Source organism: Hipposideros armiger, unplaced genomic scaffold (assembly GCF_001890085.2).
Source record: "Hipposideros armiger isolate ML-2016 unplaced genomic scaffold, ASM189008v1 scaffold_268, whole genome shotgun sequence".
In the NCBI taxonomy this organism is placed as follows: Eukaryota; Metazoa; Chordata; class Mammalia; order Chiroptera; family Hipposideridae; genus Hipposideros; species Hipposideros armiger.
Genome location: NW_017731618.1, coordinates 1,331,837 through 1,347,463, shown reverse-complemented (window position 1 = coordinate 1,347,463; position 15,627 = coordinate 1,331,837). Strand labels below are relative to the sequence as shown.

Below are 15,627 nucleotides of genomic sequence, written 5' to 3'. Positions count from 1 at the left end.
AGATAATGTGTATCTAAATTCAAAATAAATGTAAATAAATGAATGATTGCTTTCTATCCATTCTGAAATCACTTCTCTAGTGTTTACTAACTATATATAGGATATATACTACAAAAATTTATAAAATTAAGAGACTCATGCAGTAAAGAATAGTTTTTAGAACAGTGAACAGTGTTAGATGCATGCTTTTTGGGGGTCTCATTTTTTCATTGTTTTCTAGTTTTTTCCATAGACAAACACATATGGTCATTCCTAGCGTCTTGCTAAACTATCCAATTGATTTTGTAAAATTGTACTTGACCTGGCTGGAACATATTTTATCTTATCAGTATTACTGCATATATGTTCTATAAAAATAAAAATAAGAGAGTTTTAAGTTTGGCAATATTGGTATTTGAAATGTGAGTCAGATACGCTTCTATTTAAGTCCAAATGACTACAATGACCAGGCAGTGAAGTGGGCAAGTATAAAGAAACACAGCACGTAGAAACTGTAAAATTGGAGAATGTGGCCCATGTGAAGGGAGGCAAAAACTCTGCATTCTAGTTGAGATTTGCCACGTGGGAACTTAGACCAACCATTGCCAGATACCTTGAGTTTATCAAGAGAGTCAGAAATCTAAAATTTATATTTTTTAAAAAATATGATTAGCAAAATTTTTAACATGAAAAGCTATGTGCAGTGGTGAGATGAGTAGGTGATGGGAACGTGAATATGCCCCATCTTCAGACCTCTCACCACTAGCTTGCAGTTTCTTGGTCAAACAATCTTTAAGATTAATTCAATATCATACAGACTTCCTTAACTAATGAAAACAGTGCTGCTACACATCTCAGCTGCTCAGGCATAAAATTGGGAGCTAGATTCAGTTTATGAAAACTAATACAGAAAATAAATATGATTCCTGTTGTAAAATTATGCAAATCAATTGAGCAATATTTCTTTACACAGGCAATAGGATCGGGGTGGGCTTATTTGAATTAGGCACACACTCTGACAGGCAGCACATATTCTAAGAAGAAAAACATCAGGAAAAATCCTATATAAGCAATTTTGTTATGATCACAAACTGTTTCAAATCAACATCATCAATCTGTTTTAAGTAAGCGATAAACAACTAATTAAATCCAGAATCACAGCAGATTCAACAGTTAAAACTCTTGCTGGCAAACCAGCTATTTTTTATCTAGAAATAAATCTTGAGTCAACATACACAAAACTTATACCTTCTAGCTTCTACATAAACACCTCCCTTTACTAAGGCAAAGAAAACATTGTCTAGTTATTTCAGAAGTACAATTATAGGATGTAAGCTAGTCAAAAGTCCTGTCAACTTGTAACTTGGAAACACCGACTGTCTCTGATATGTATTGTTTCACTCTGGAAATATTAAGTCTACCCTGATAGGGAGGCCTGCATGACTGTTAACTGTATTTAAATGAAAGCTTCAATATGCAAAGGAATGAACATTTCCCCCAAATGCAACATTTCCCAAAAGTTCTGAAAATGCTCCCCTGCTTCTAAAACTCCCAATGGCCCCTAACACCTAAACTTATATAGTCCTTTGCCTATATCTTTTTGCCTATGACTCAAATATATCATCATTATAGTACTTATCATAAATCTTAGTTTGTTTTTAAATAACTCTGTATGTGTTTTTCTCCATTGATTTGTACCTGGAAAGCAATGATTTTATCTTATTTATCTCTTATTGTTTATCCATAGAAGACCAACCCATCATGACAATAAAAGTAAACCGTCTTTCCTTGGTACTTTTTGTTCGCTTTTTTGGTTGGTACCAAAAACTGGTAGTAGCTGCCACCCAACAATTTTATAAGATTGATATAATCTTGCTGTTGAATTACACAGAAGAGCCTTTGAGCTTCCCATTTGCCAGCAGAAAAATATGGTGATGAGACACACATACATTTACCCTTTAAATAGTGTGGAAAGTGATAAGAGCAATTATCAAATTATATGAAAATTACTTTTTATGTCTTCACAACAATACAAATCCCGTAGAATACAACTAATCATGTCACAATCTCTTCACACTTCCAACACTAAACACAACGCAAAATTTGACATTTAAGGTAGACTCAATAAATATTGAGTGTCTGTTAATATAAGCAATCAATTATAAATCAATTTGAATAAAAATGACACCACCGGCTTCATAATCATACACAATAATATATATATATACAGATAAAGATATAGATATAGATATAGATATAGATATAGATATAGATATAGATATAGTAAAAAGACATCCAGGTGGTCAAGATAAAGTAGCTGCCTAAATCCAAATCTCTCAACACATCCTCCAAAACTATGCAGATCAACAAAATGAACAAATAAAAACACACTAATACCATGTTTTCAGCAAGACTAAAAGATAGAGAACAAAATCAACTTCAGGTTATCTGAATAAAAAAGAACAATTTATAATGCTAAAAGTCACAATTAACAATAAAGTTGAAACAGTTGGGACTATATATACATCAAATAACGCAGTAACCACTGGAAATACTGTTTCTGATACTTATTGTTTCACTATGGAAATGAAAAGTCTACCCTCATAAGGGGGCTGGCAAGACTGTTAACTGTGTTTAAATGAAAGCTTCAATAAGCAAAGGAATTAACATTTCCCCAAATGCAACATTTCTGAAGGTTTCTGAAAATGCTGTTAAAAAGTAAAAACTATAGATGATGCAAGGAGACATACATTAGTAAAAGATTTTAACATACTACTTTCAACGCAAGAACAAATGAAGTGCACAAAAAATAAACTAGAATTATAAACCATACTCTGTTCAAATTAAAGCTAGAAATTAATAACAATTTTAAAGGCCACCCTATATAGAAATTTTAAAAGCCATCTTAAACAACTCTTGTATGAAATGCAAAATACTCACCAAAATGATAAAATTTTTTGTATCATTACTTTTGAGAAATTCTATGTATTAATATCATAACCTCTGGGTGCCACTGAAAGCAGTAACCAAATGAAAATTCATAAACTAAAGCTCATAATTAAAATAGAAAAATTAATTAAATCAATTGAATTCCTCAATTGAAAGCTAAAAAAGAAAATAAAGTAAAGCAAAGGAAACCACAAGGAAGGAAATAATAAAAAGCAAAAATTAATGAATAAAAGTAGTATTGTTCAACAGAACTTTCAAGTGCCTGTACATAAGAATTGTGATAAAAAGCAATAAAAAATGAGCAAACTACTAATATATGCAACAATTTGATGATTAGCAAAAACATTAGGCTGCCTGAAAGATGGCAGACACAAAATAAAAGGGACCTCTAGCCTATAGCTATAAATAGAAGATCAGTGATGGCCTGGGTTTGGGGTAAGGCAGGAGGAACCTACTGCAGAGGGCATGAGGAACTTTTTTCATGTGACCGCACTGTTCCATGATTTGATGGTAGTCGTGGTTGCATGGGTATTTATATTTATCAAAATTCATTGAATTGCACCTTTACAATGGATGCATTTATATATGTAAATTATATCTCAATTTGATTTAATAAAAGAATCCATAAATCTATGCTGATTATATAAATAAACACAGCGAGGTTCAACATAGAGGTGAATTCCTTATAGTAGAATTCAACTTACAAATGTAGAAACAATGCTGAGGTTACAAAATTAACATTTGCACCCATTATAATGAGTCAATCATGTAAGAATAATTACTGGATAATAAAACTAAGAGCTAATGAAAAGCAAATTGTTTATGCAGTTTTAAAGTATCTTCTCATAAATTACTTAATAATGACAAAGAGGAAAAAAACACCTTTCTAGTGGAGAAACCAGGCAAATACCATCTTAACCAAGTGATCAAAGTTAGCATCACTAGTAATGGGACAAATCAACATCATGTGCCTCCTGATATGATGTACTGAGAATATACCCTCACATCACAGTGCTCCGGCCACAAACCTATTTAGACCATATAAAAATATCAAACATTAAAAACATAACAGATATCTGTTTGTAAAAACATTAGTTGCCTGAAACCAAACAGTGAATAAAAGCTGACATAAAGTATATTCAAGTACCAGTTTAATAAAAAGGTAATTAATAATATACCATATTCCTTTCCAGGTACATACCCCTTACATGTATTCCTCATTTCTCTAAGGACCTTTAAATTCTTCATATCCTGAATCTAATTATATGGAAGCATAAGACAAGCCCAAATTGAGCACAGTTCTACAAAATAACTAGTTTATACTCTTAAATAACAGTCATGAAAGACAAAGAAATACTGAAAACTGTTCCAGATAAAGAGATATGACAAGTAAACTCAATGTGTGACTTCGGAGTGGATCCAAGACCAGAAGGAAACACATACACATATACATCAATATACATCCAGCTAGCAACAAAATATAGGAAGATTGATAAAATTTTTATGATGTCTATAGATGAGACAATATTATATCAATATAACGTTCTTGAGTTTGGTCATTGTTCTGAGCTGTATAAAAGTATATAAGTGTTCTCATTGTTAAGTAATGTATATTGAAGTATTTAAGGGTGAAGGGGCATCGTATCTGTAACATACAAAAGGTTCAGGAAAAAATAATTGTGTACATGTGTGTGTGTATGTGTGTGTGTTCAGAGAATTGTACAGCAAATATGGTAAATGTTAGCAATTGAGGAGTCTGGTTAAGGAGTAAATGGGAGTTGTTTGAATTCTTTGATTTTTTTCTGTAACCTTGAAATTCTTTATTTCAAAATAAAGTGTTGTAAATATTTAAACATGCATTAAGTACGTAATAATAAATAGCACAGTATTAGGTTGTGGAATATGGATATGCAGTAGGTTGTAAGAATAGGATGTATAATAGTAATGCTGATAAACCCATTCCCTTGGATGGAAGTAAGATAATATGGAACTAGAATTGACCCTTTTCTACTGTCTATTGGTCTCCACGATTCACTGAAACACATTTCAAGACAGCACCTTACCACTTATCTCTTCCTTATTTATCTCTTCTGAAACCATGTTTCAATATAGTTTAATATGATTATCTTGAGGTTTGAGTCACTGAGTTACTTCCTTCTACCTAGTATAATTGAAGCTTCCACCAAATCATGGTAAAATACAGAACCAAGAACTCTCCAGGCAGAGGATCCTTTATTTAGGACTTAGTTGATTCCTGGGGGAGCATTTCAATATGTACTGCATGTAAACAATTTATATTATTATTCCAGTAGTGTAAGTTAGCTTTCTAATATAAAACTATTTAAATCATATGAAATATCAAAGATTAAGAAGTAAAACAGATACATGATTTTAGAAACTGCTAATCTCTAAACAAAGCAAAATGTTGCTTTCTTAAGAAGGCATACAGGTTCAGCTAGTCTGATCATGCATCCATTGAAAAGTCAATGTTTTTCACATGATCACTTAGCTCATCTTGTTACCTTATCACCATTGATTTATCAGAGCCAGTCAACTTCATTAGACATAGTAAATCTAGTGTCTGCACTGGTCACTTTCATTGGTTGTTGTAAAGACAAGTTTTAAATATCACCGTTGAGTGTTTCAGAACCAGTAGCACAGCAGTCACCTCCTCTGACCTACTGGCAGTTATCAATGGTAAAATAAGAAGCTGACTTCAAAAATGCCCATGCATTGAGAAAACATATTGTCCTAGGTAGCCAATCTACCAGTATTAGCATTTATTTATTATATGTAGTCTTTATGAGCAGTAGGATGCTAACAGGGCTTTGAAAAACAAAAATTAGGAGCATTACACGTGATTCCTTTCAAACAGACCCTGCATATTCAAAATACTGCCATTTTGTCATTAATTTTTCAAAAAGAAAGTATCTTAAGTTTGCATCAAACAATATTGGAGAGAAAGAAAGCGAGGGGTAAAAAAGACTGGCTGTGAGTTATTAATTGTTAAAGTTTTTTAATTGTTAAATAAATTTTTAAATAATTTTTTAATTATTAAATAAATAAATTAATTAAAATTAATTGTTAAATAAATGAGTTTATGAAAGTTCTTTATAATAGTTTTTCCTATTTTATCTACTTTTATATTTGAAGTGAAAGTATTATATTTTAAATGATACAAGCATTCATGATACTGACATAAAACTATGTGTAGAATATACTAAGAAAAGATACAGAAGATATGGATAGTATGCTAACCTTTGGACTTAAAAGTGTCTAGAGGTGAGAGAATAAGCATATTTTTTATATACGTTAAAAAAAGGCACAATATAACTCAGTGGGAACCACACATACAGTGCATGTTCAATAGAAAAATAGTTCAAAAATATATTTTATTCTTAGAAAGTTTGTCTGCCAAACAAGTAATCAATCATAATATGAAACGAATATACTGTAAAAAAAAATAGTAATGAAGGACTGATTATAAAACATTTTGCCAAATGATTTACAATTGTGGTAGCACAACTCCACAGTCTCTTAACTAAAACTCTTGGGCTGCATTTCAGAATTCATAATTATTGAGATCTTAGAAAGATAATACACAGCAATGTCTCGTAGACAGTTCTTTTATCTTTGTTTCATACCTCCACTGATGTCTGAGGTAGCACCCCGTAATTAAACACATTAATATTCTGTAATTAAATGTATGAATATTCAAATTTAGTATAGCTTTAAAATGATGGTAAGTCACCTCAGCTCAGCTGATGTCAGATTTTGCAGTCAAAGGAAAGCTTTTAGTTTTCTGAGATTTGGGATTTCAGAATTATAGAGAAGGACACATGAATTTTCATTTGCACAGATACTAACAGAGAATTCTTTATGGATCTGTTAACTGGGTGAGTGCCTGATATGAGAAAAAAATTCATCAAAACATTCTTGTCTCTTTCCTAGAGTCCACCGTGTACATCGCCCTTATTAAGCTCAGCAAGTCAGCTATGAACTAGTGAGCTTTTCTCGTCAAAAAAGATCTGATCGGACTACAAAATGGGGCTACTTACCCAGCAGGTTGCCTCATTAGGAGATCTGTAAAAGTTTCTATGTCTGGATTGGATTATTGTTAGGATATTCAGTAGTTTTGCTTCAGTTCTTTCCAGAGTCTCAAAATACAAAGGAACACAGAAGTAAAAAGGATTTTATTAAGGAGGAGGAAGGAGTGAGAGGAGGAGGAAGATAAATGCTGTCATCCACCCAGATTTATTAGGGCCTTTGTAATTCAAAATTCATTCCTGTAATAATAAGCATTTTATAAAAGTCCTGTTTTAATTGTTGTATATACTTTTTTAATGCTATTAATATAATCCAAACACTGTGTAAACTTTCTCTTTTCCAAGAAACACATGTTTAAATAATTTTCTAGATGTTACGGGTTTGAAGGGTCTTCAGAAAATGATTTTCTTAGCAACAGGTCAATAAATAACCACACATTTGGTCGTTGCTCTGTTTCTCTGGCTCACACTAATTACTTAACTTTCCATTTATTTAATCAATTGGGGAAATGAGTAGAATGCTTTGATTGTCTGGGTGAAAGGTTTTAGAATTATGCTGACAATTAATAATTACAACAGTAATTCAGTATAACTTAATTTTGCATTTACTAAAATCAATAAGGAAAACCACATACTGATTCCTGCAAAAACATTTATAATCAATTATACTTTCTTTCTCGGCATTTTTTTATATCTGGCATACATACGTCAAAAGCTATTTTGGAGCCCAGATGCCTAGAAGTGCAATGCAATGCTCCAATAGGAATTTTTAAAGTGAGAACCATTTCTATCCATAAGTAGAAATCTCATCATTATCTCAAATCCCATAGTCTATTTGGCCAAAGTCACTTTCAGAAAGACAATCAATTAAAGAAAATATACATTGGGAAAACTGTTATTTTGCAAATATTAAAGAATTTTCCAAATTTAAATGTCACATAGCACTCCAATCGATCTACGTGAGATTTTTACTATCACCTTCCAGGACACAGAAGTATTAGCACTTAACAACATGGCCAAGGAAGAACAGTAAATTTAAAAGTTGACCATAACCTGTTTAATTGGTAGCTTAAAGATCCATGAAACCCATTCAATGGCTTTAAAAAAAAAAAAAAATCAGCAGTTGTTTTCAAAGCCTCTTGCTTTACCTACTATGTCTGGTAAGATTTTACTAGATTACTAGATGTTGTTCCATTCTTTTAAATAGGTCTCCCCAGCAGGAAGTTTCAAACTCAATAAGAGAACCTATCTTCCAACCCTACCCTAACTGACCAGGCTGGGAAGTGCTTTTTTATCATGCTAAAGCTAAGAAACAAAGCTTATCTTTTTCCCAAACCCAAATAAATCACTCAGTGTCCAATTTGACACTAACTACAAAAGATTAAAAAAAAAAAATCAAGAGCTTCTTCTGAAGGAAAGGAAGTGACATCCAGTTCTTGAGTGCCAATGGCATGATTAATGAATCAACAGAAACCAACAAGAAGGGGAGTAAATCAACACAGGGTCTAGTGGTTCTAATGTCAAAAGGCAGAGCAAAGAGGCAATTTGTTGTGATGTTTATGGAGGATTTCCCCAGGGAAAGTCACAAAGTACTGTGACTTCAAATACGAAAGGTATGGAAATGCTTCCACTGACCTCCAGGGAAGCATCTGTCTGCCTTCCTACTGGACACACATAAAAGCATCTCTCCTGATGTGCTTGCTGGTCTTGTTGGAGGACATGAGGTGGTATCGTTTCTCTAGTTTATTGGAGCAGATGAACAGACCTTAGATTGGAAAGATGAGGGAGTGGGGGAATCGTAGAAACTGAAAGAGAATAAACGGACTATAAATCATCATAAAGTAAAGGGAAGAACAAGAGAAGGAAATCTGCATCTCTGTTTATCAACGATTCAAAGTTTTGCAGATATGTTGTTAATAAGAAACTCATAGAATCATATACTCTATTGAATGTAAAGACTGATTCCTCAGGCCCGAGCAGGCAAGCATCTCTGTTTTACACATATAGTTAAAAACTTTTTGACAAAAAGACTATATTTACACCAGTCATTATTAACCACTGTTATTGGTCCTAATAACCATGATTAGCAGTAAAGACTTTGTTCTCTTGAGAAAGAGAAAAGAGTGCGAAAACACATACCCCTCACACAACCCGTGTGTTCCCCTATCTCAGGAGACTGAAACAAATCCTCCAAAACAAACTTGGATTGGCAATTTAATGAAAGAGTATTTAATCTAGAGTCCACAAACATGATTCAAGAAGTCCAAAAATCCAGTCCTCCCTCCCTGCCACACACACAGATTAATAATTCATCTATGTGCATTGTTCTGAGAATCTTATAGTTTTCATCAAATTCTCAAATGGTCCTCAAAGGGTAAATAATCACCAATTTAAAATCTTCCCCATAAGGCCAGTAGGAGGTAGAATAGTACTAAAGGAAAAGCAGTGACCATCCATTTAGTTAGCTAACCCAAGAAGAGGCTAGTTTCAGAGAACTTGTGTGTGTGTGTGTGTGTGTGTGTGTGTGTGTGTGTGTGTTGGAAAAAAGAAAAAGTGAGATGGAGTCAAACATCCTGGTATTATATTAATAGTATTAATAATCACACAATTCTGATTAATTTTATATTAAAGTGAATAATTTTATCAAGTGACAGTATTTTAAAGAAAACTGATAGACCATGTTAGAACTGGTAGAACATGACTAATTAAAATGTCTTTAAATTGAAATTTGAAGGAAAGGGAGAAAAATGTATTACAAGTCTATAAGCAGATACCAAGCATGGCATCAGAAGAGCAATTGAAAGACAGAATTGCAGTAACATGGAGTTGAACAAAATGTCCCTCAGGTTTCATGCTTTATATAAAGAAATAGCACAACAGATTAAATAATTTTGTTACTAAAGAGTACATGTTTTGCACATTTTGTTATTTTTATTTGAGTGGTGGGCAATGTGCTAAATTACTCAAAATCAAAAGGTTTTCTCATGAAACGTTTATGTGAGATTCTTCTCTATGGTACATGGATAATAACCCTTACATTGAAAAATTTCCTGGGATTTTAAAACTGCCTATAAAAAGTATAATATTCATATAATAGAGAAAGTAAAATTATTAAATTTCTAAACTGAAATGAATTTCAAAATGGAAAGAGTAGCAATAAACATTATTAGAGATAACTAAAATCAAATACAATATACTATATTTTGCCATGTAAAATGCACTCCTGTGTATAATATACACCCAAATTTTTGGCCCAAGCTTTCAGGGAAAAAAGTCTTTCATTTCAATTTTTTAATTTAAATTTTTATTTGTTCACATTTAGGTACTTGTTTTTTGTATTTAAAGAAATTTTAGCATTTATTTTTTAACATATTATGGTACAGGAAATTTTATGTAACAAATAATTACAAAACAAGAACAGATACAAGGAACAAGAAATTTTATGTACTGGTAACAAATTTACAATATTTACGCATCTTAAAAGGCCAAGAACTTATCATCATTGCAAGTCGCTCATAAGTTCAACAAAACTGATTATTGTATTCCAGGGTATTATTTTGCATACAGATATTATTATTGATTTCTAGAGTTACACTGTTAATTCATAAGCATAAATAAAAGAATTTAAAACATTTATATAGATACAAAATTAGTACTGCCCATGTATAATGCTCATCCTTATTTTTCCTTCATAAATTTGGGCAAAAAAGTGGGCACTATACATGGCAAAATACAGTAGATAAGAAGATAATTAGCTTTCTTTTGGAAAAATAAAATGCAGGAAGCAGAAAGAACTCATCAATACAGTTAATCATTTTATGAATCTTTCAATTATGGAATCTTTTAAAATACTGAGGGCTGTCAAATATCTTGATTTTCTGAAAGATTATTAAATTTTGTACATACCAATTGTTTATATTGGCATTGTTCCCTGGCCAAAGCTCACAAGTTACTAAATAAGTGGAGTGTGACTATGTAGACAAGAAAATGGGGTTACTAATGACCATCATGAGTTCACTGGGAAAAGTGGCGCCGATGTGAACTGTTTTCCTCATGAAAGAACTTCTAGAGCAACCTCCTGTGCTGATCCCTATTTCTTATCAATGAATTTGAGCGAAGGGCTAAAAATTTAAGGGAAAAAAAAAGGTCTGACTGTCTTGGAAGGAATAAGATCAGTTAGGATAATTGAAAGATTGAAAAGCACAAAGACTAAATAAAACTGGGATATGCTGGAAACAACATAAGCAAGACAAAACTGTTTGCAAGGTAAGTGTGATCCCTGCAGGATAAGTGGCTGTCAAAACAAGCAATCAAACAAGAACATTAATGCATTTTAGTTTACATGGATGGAATTATATAAGCTACAGAACAGTGCATAATAAAGAAACAGATAGATAAAGAAACTAGAGCACTTTACACAACAAAATAATTAAGTTATATTGGATTATGACCCCAAATATAAATATTTATGGGTCTATAGTATATGTGTATGAATAAATCTTTGAATAAATAAATGCAGTCAGTTGATTAAATAAATAAATGGGACAGAACAGAAAAATCTCCTCTGCAGAAGAATTTCAAATAATTTATGTACAGACTCAGTCCTAAAGGAGGTAGAATACCCCATTTCTTAAGTGTGAGCTGTACATAGTGACTTCCTTCCAAAGATGACAGTATTGAAAGGAGGGAGAAAAAGAGTAAACTTACAGTTGAAAAACCTGACAAACATTACCTCAGCCATGTAACTAAAGTCAATATTGATATTATATATCCTTGATATGATAAAATGGCACTTTATTGATAGTATGTACTATTGACTTGATGTGATGAAATAGTGCTTTACCTCTTTAGCCTTCCTGTCAAAAAACACATATGGTATGTCTAATGATAAAAACATTAGGACATCAGAATTGTGAGATATTCTACAAAATACTTGACTAATACTCCTCAGAACTGTCAAGGTCATCAAGAACAAAGACAATCTGAAAAACTGTCACAGCCAAGAGTAGCCTAAGGAGACGTGATAATCAAATGTAACATAATAGGCCTGAGTTAGATCCTAGAACAGAAAAAGTACATTGGGCAAAAACTAAGGAAATCTGAATAAATTACTGACATTTTTAATAACATATCTATATTGCTTCATTATTTGTTATCATTGTACCACATCATTATAAGATATTAGTAATCAGGGAAACAGGGTATGAGGTGTACTCTCTGCAAAAGATAGTTCTTTGCCATTTTTTGTGAATGTGAAACTATTACAAACTAAATTTTTTATCTAAAAAATAAATACATGATTCTAAGGATACAGGGCTATCTTACTAAAAGCAAGGAAGACATGTGAGCAACCAGACCTGAAAAAAAGCACAAAGGAGCAGGACTCGGGAGCCCTCAGGGGAGGCGCTCCTGTGTCTTCATCGGGCTTACGGACAGGAACATGGTTCAACCACCAGCCTCTGCCTTTCTCTTAGCTCAGGGGTCAGCAAACTTTTGAGACAGAACGTACCCAAAGAGCCACACGTGGCTCGTGAGCCGCAGCTTGCCAACCCCTGTCTTAGCAAAATTCCTTATTTTCAGGAGAGGAAATTTGTTCAGCTTGCATAGGTCAAACATAGACCATGGAGAGTAGTTTAATGACGTGCCTGCATTGTGTGTATTTTGAACAGATCCTAAAAACAGGGAATGTGCAGTTTCAGTTACCCAAGAGTCCATTATCTAAAGAGGCTTCAAAGAAGGCTATTCAAGCAGAACAGGGCTGAGCTACATGAAGCACTCGATGGGGGGATAAGTGAAAGTAGTAAGCATGTCAGTTGTGCTTTACCGTTTTCAGTTAGTGTATCACATACGGTTTGGGTTAAGTGCTATAACAATAAGAACCAAGACGCTAACCACTTAATAAGATGGAATTTTATTTTTCTCACACACAACAATCCAAATATGAGTAGTCCAAATCTGGTGGGTGGCTGGCTCTGCCACTGTAATTCTCAGTTTAGTGATAAATGATGTGCACAGGATATTCAAAGAGCAAAGGAAGCAGTTCTGTAACCAACCACGCCACAGAAGGAAGAAGAAATGAGAAAGAAGGGCGTCTGGGAAGGCCTAATAGAGACATTTTAAAGGTAGGACTTAGTGGGAGGTAGGCATTTAGGGACAAAGAATATTCCAAGCAGAGGAGTCCAGTCTAGGGACAAGAAGTGGAAGAACACATGCAGTGAGCCACCATCCTGAGTTAGTGACACCGGTGAATCTGAGAGCCAAGAAATGAGGCTCTTTGTGGTCATTGTAATCACTATAAGTGAGGGTTTAGTGAAGGAGTGTTATTGGAGGATTTTGTGCAAAAAACATTACATGATAAAATTTATGTTTTACAAGATCACTCTGGGTGCTCTGTGAAGAAAGGCTGCAGAGTGATAAAGGCTAAAGCAGGGAAGTCAGGAGGGTGCTTCTAAAGTCCAGGGAAAAAACAGCAATGCTTGGACAAGGGTGAATATAATGAGAAGTATTTTGAAGACAGAGCTAACAGGGTTGGTTAATGGAGTAGAGATATAAAGGAGAGGAAACTGGCCTGAGCAACTGAGGAAATGGAAATACAATTTATTAGGATAAATAAAACTGGGAAAGAAATCATTTTTGAGAAAAACAGACATTATTTATAAACATGGTTTGATAGAGATAAAAATTAGACATTTAAATTCTGATATCATGTAGGCAGGCAAGTTGGCTACAGCGGTCTGGATTAAAAGGACTGGTCAGGACTGAAGACATAAATTTGGAATGCACTAGCATATATACATTATTTCAAGATATGAAACTGTAAGATCACTCATACAATGGCTGTAAATGGAAAATAGGTCTCCGGATGCAAAGGCATGTTAACATTACATTTAGAGGTTGGAGAGGAAGACCTAACAAAGGAAACCGAGGAAAAAGAGCTGCCAGTGAGATCCAAGGAGTATCAGAAAAGAACATGTGATGTTTCTAAGAGGAAGGGGTAATGCAGTGCTGCTGAGAAGTTTATTTTCAAAGTTAGGGTTGAACAATGTTTGCAGGAATTCCATTCTATCCTTGTTCTATGTCCCCCTGGCCTAAACTCTTCCTCTGTCTCCAGTGTGGTCCTGCCAACAGACAACAGCTGGTTCTTTCCTAGCAACCAGGAAAGCAACCCTTTTAAGTTATTGCATCTCTTCCCAAAGATCGGGTAACTAAATCACATTTAATATGTATCAGGGGCAATGGTTTAACAGTGCAAGAGAGAGCAGAGGCAAAGAAAAACAGATTTAAAAAGAAATTGCCTTGGACGTAAAATTAGAAGTTGTTTAAATCAGGTAAAAAATCTTACAATCTTTTATACTTGTGTAATTTTCTTCTCTTCACAACTCACTGAAGCTGCATTATATACAGCTCAGGGATTACCCCAATTTGGAAGCTTCATGTTTTCCCATTTTGAAAGTAATTCTGATGGATAGTATTAATATTATAATAGTGTATCAGAAAAGCTATCAAATACTCATTTTTTAAGTATTTACAAATTTTCATTACATAGAATGCCAATGAAGATGGCCTAGGACAGTACCGGCAATTTTACAAACAAAGTCTAAGATTGAGCTAAAGTTTTGTTGGTTTACCTGTGGAAGCAGAGACCAGGTCATCGATGTCAGTTAAAGAAGTTGTTCTTAATGTGTGGTCCCTGGACCAGAAGCAGCACCACCTGGGAAATGGTTAGAAATGTAAGTTCTCAGGCCTCAACCCACACCTGCTGAATCAGACACTCTGGGTAGAGTCCAACACCTGGTGTTTGAACAGGTTCTCCAAGTGATTACAATGTACAGAAATGCTTGAAAACACTGAGCTAAAGGACGGGAAGTTGGGGGAGGAATACAAGGGAAGAAGAGGGGCAAAAAAAGGTGAGAAGGAGAGAGAGAGAAAGGAGAGGAGGAGAAAGAGAGAAAAGAAGGGAGAGATGGGGAAACAAGGAGAGGGCAAGAGATAGGGAAAGTGAGAGAGAGACCAGAAAGGAAGAAAAGAAGGGCAAAGAAAGGGAGAACCGTACATATCCTTTAATGGTCATAAGCAATTGTTTATCAAGTAGAAGTGGATAATCACCTCACAGCTTTGTTGTAATAATTAATTGAGAAAATTAAAGCAAAACACTTTCCAAGTGCCCTGGCACCTAATATTGGTAATATCTGTATAAAATTATTGATTACAAAATAGCTCAATATGAAAAGCTCAGCACATCCACTTTCATTATCCTTTTTCCCCCTTCATTAACAATTATTTTCTCTATGGCGAATACCTCCTAGGAGTCCTATTCTCCATCTAATTCAACTCCTGGCTTACTTTCATCCTGTTTTCATTCTAGATCCTTCACTATTTCCTTGAAACCTTGTTTACAGTCTATATTCAAACTTATCCAGCTGACTCCCAACTACTAGAAAACATTGAAAAGTCTCCAAATGAGGAGTGGTGAGCCTGCCACCATGTAAAGTTTACCAGTAAAACACAGTCTTGGCAAAGAATAATAGATGAGACTGATGTTTGTTCAAAATGAGACAGGGGCATATTTTGTTTAAAAGAGAGAGCCAAAGAGAAGTGATTTTTTTTTCTTTTTTTTTTTTTTTTTTTTTTGTATCATTTGACTTCCTTATGG

The 15,627-nt window shown here is 33.8% G+C and overlaps 1 long non-coding RNA gene across 3 annotated transcripts in view; it reads right to left on the bottom strand.

Annotated features, from left to right (window-relative positions):
• The window catches only part of LOC109390425 (uncharacterized), an 83,168-nt gene that overhangs the window by 36,913 nt on the left and 30,628 nt on the right, over positions 1-15,627 (bottom strand). For 2 of the 3 annotated variants that reach the window (XR_002125562.1, XR_002125563.1), the window contains exons 2-3: positions 14,603-14,685; positions 6,987-8,779 (exon numbers count right to left, since the gene is read on the bottom strand). This is a non-coding gene — a long non-coding RNA (uncharacterized LOC109390425). The remainder of the gene's footprint in view (positions 1-6,986; positions 8,780-14,602; positions 14,686-15,627) is intronic. The other variant, XR_002125564.1, reaches the window with a different exon arrangement.